This window comes from Coturnix japonica, chromosome 2 (genome assembly GCF_001577835.2).
Source record: "Coturnix japonica isolate 7356 chromosome 2, Coturnix japonica 2.1, whole genome shotgun sequence".
Classification (NCBI taxonomy): domain Eukaryota; kingdom Metazoa; phylum Chordata; class Aves; order Galliformes; family Phasianidae; genus Coturnix; species Coturnix japonica.
The window spans coordinates 16,096,600-16,099,319 of record NC_029517.1 but is presented as its reverse complement, the minus strand read 5'-3'; the positions used below and the strand labels follow the sequence as shown (position 1 = coordinate 16,099,319).

Here is a 2,720-nt window from a genome sequence, read left to right as displayed (position 1 = left end):
GCGGAGGCGAAGCGGCCTTTCGTGTCCGTGACCCCTCGGCTGAGTCGTGCGGGTCCCGCCGCGCGGTGCCGGTGCCCGTCGGGTCCGTGTGCCGCTCTGAGCCGCGCCGCTCCGATGTCTCTCGAGCCTTTCGCCGCTTGGAAACGCGAGCCGGGAATTGCTCGGTTGGGACAGAGAAATGCCAACGCTGAAACCCGCCTCGGGATTTATAGGAAGGAGCTCGGACGGTGCCACGTCTTTTTCCTATAAGTATCGAACGGTGAGGCTGTGGGCTGTTGATACTGCGTGTATCCTGCACTGAATGCAAGTACATGCATTAAAGGCAGAGCCCGGTGGGCTGTGTGTGCACTGCGCGGCAGTTGCAAGCTTTCTTCACGGCCGATAACTCAAAGCTTCACTCACTTCTATTTGCTTCTTTTTCTTTTTCTTTTTTTTTTTAAATTTCTCCCCTCACCCCCCCCCCCCCCCCCCCCCCCCCCACCTTGGCACAACGCTCCGTTCCCGTCCTCTCCCGAGATGTGTCACGTTTCCCGTTCCCACAGCCCTGTAGGTCAGCGAGCAGACGGGACGGGCGCTGCCTACCTGCCCTGGGAACGGCCCCGCACGGCCTCGACGGCCCCGTTCCCGGGCGCTGCCCCACGCGGGGCGCCGCACCTCCGGGCGCGGAGAACGCCTCAAGCTGCGCCCACCGCGGAACCAGCGGCGAGAGGAATCGCCCCTCCCGGCCGACGGACAGCGGGACCGGGCGAGGGGAGGGAGCTGCCGCTGTCGGGAATGTTGTACGGGAGTGAGAGCCGCCGGTAGCGCTGCGGGTGACGGACTGATGCGGGTCCGGAGATCACTTCAGAAAGACCCTTCGGTGCCCCCAAAGAGCCGTCCCTTCTCCGCAACTCTGCAGGTACCCCCAGGAGGGGATGTGCTCACAGCGGCGGCGAGATGCGATTTCACCGGGCGAAGAAGTATTTGTAACATGAATTCTATTCCCTGGGAGCTGCACGTACATCCCAGCGGACTTCGCACGAGTGTCTCCGGGCGGCGACCGCGCCTCACACGGCCGAAGGATCCTCACACGGATCATTTCGATCCGGTCACGGGCTCAGATAGGGCGGAGGTGCCGACTCCCAACTGATACGTTTGGGCGAAGCTTCGGACGGAATTACTTTCCACATTCATGTCCGCAGAACGGCTCCGTGCGGGCACGGCGAGCAGCGGGAGCTGCTGCGGCGCCGGGTTAGGAGCGGAGCGGGGCTGCGGGGCTCCCCCGGCTCCGTTCCTCTCCGATGAATTTAGCGCCGCTCGTGAAGGCTGCGAAGCTTCGTCCGCCAGGGAGAGAAAAAAGAAAAGTCGTTGGGGCGTTCTTTTATTCCAAAGCGCAACGAGAGCCGGGTAAAGCCGGGTAAAGCAGCGCGCAGCATCGCGCGGCTCTGCCTCCCGCACCTCGGCTCCGACCCGCGTTAGCAGCGCATCACCGCTCATCACCGCTCATCACCGCCCTGCGCTTCAGTTGGGAGCCCTTCATTCGCGCTTTGCTCTACGAGAGGAAGAAACGAACGAATAAAAGCAGCAGCCGCGGAGCCGGGGCCGCCACGGCCGCAGCGCGGTTGGACCGAACGATGTGCGGCGCGGAGCGGGGCTCGGCCGGGCCGCCCCTCCCGCGGCGGGACGCGGACATGAGGCGGCGGCGCAGCCCTCCCTCGTTCCCCAGCTCCGCAGCCATCCCTCGTTCCCCGGCTCCGCAGCCATCCCTCGTTCCCCGGCTCCGCAGCCATCCCTCGTTCCCCAGCTCCGCAGCCATCCCTCGTTCCCCGGCTCCGCTCAGCTCCGGGCTCTGCTGCCGCTGCGGCTGCGCCCAGCGCCGCTCCCCGGTCGGGGCCCCCCTGCTCAGCAACTCGCGGCGCCTGACCCGCCGCCAGCGCTGATGTGCCATCCTCCATCCTGCCGACGGCACAGCAAAAAACGACGGCGGGAGGGGGTGGGGGGGGGTTAGAGCCAAAAGAGCGGCCGTCGTCCCTGGGTGGGCTCGAACCACCAACCTTTCGGTTAACAGCCGAACGCGCTAACCGATTGCGCCACAGAGACTGCCCCGCTCTGCCGCCTTTGAGGCACGGCTGATGGCCGTGCATTGGGGTTAAGGCAGTTTCCCGGTGGCTGGTATTAATTTATCCATAACGTGCGCAAGTTAAACTGTTATTCCGAAGTATCAGGGCAGAATCACCCTATTAATGAGTTCAAGGACAATGTGAAGTGGCTGCAGGGAGCTGTTACTCCAAAAAGTAACCTTTAAAAAGCACCTTCCTGTGCTCACATAGGTCAGCTACACTTACCTCCCTGGCTGACTAAATGTAGCAGAAGAAAAGCCAGCATTGCCTTTATTACTTTATCAGAATTGACTTCCCACCTTCCCTCATAATTAATCACAGCCTGAGGATTTGTTCAGTGCAAAGCTCTCACATTCAAACATGAGCAGATGTTTTCTCCTTCTCTTTCACAGCCCTGGCGTGGACACCTTCCTTCAGCAGCCTGAAAACTTCTGCTCTGTTCATTCTTCAAACAAAAAGAACGTGGAGGTATTTTTACTCAGTTGCTTGTTTATCGATTCGCCATTGTTTAGATCCACACTCATCACACTTTTACTGACTTCATCCATTTGCTGTTCCTAAACAAGTGTATCATCCTTTAGTCTGATAGTTAAATGGCTGCCATCAAAAGGACAAATAGGA

General features: G+C 60.4%; 1 non-coding gene across 1 annotated transcript; it reads right to left on the bottom strand.

Moving 5' to 3' along the window:
* Positions 1–2,005: 2,005 nt before the first annotated feature.
* Positions 2,006–2,079, bottom strand: TRNAN-GUU. The gene has a single exon. It is a non-coding gene; the product is annotated as a tRNA-Asn (tRNA).
* Positions 2,080–2,720: the final 641 nt, after the last annotated feature.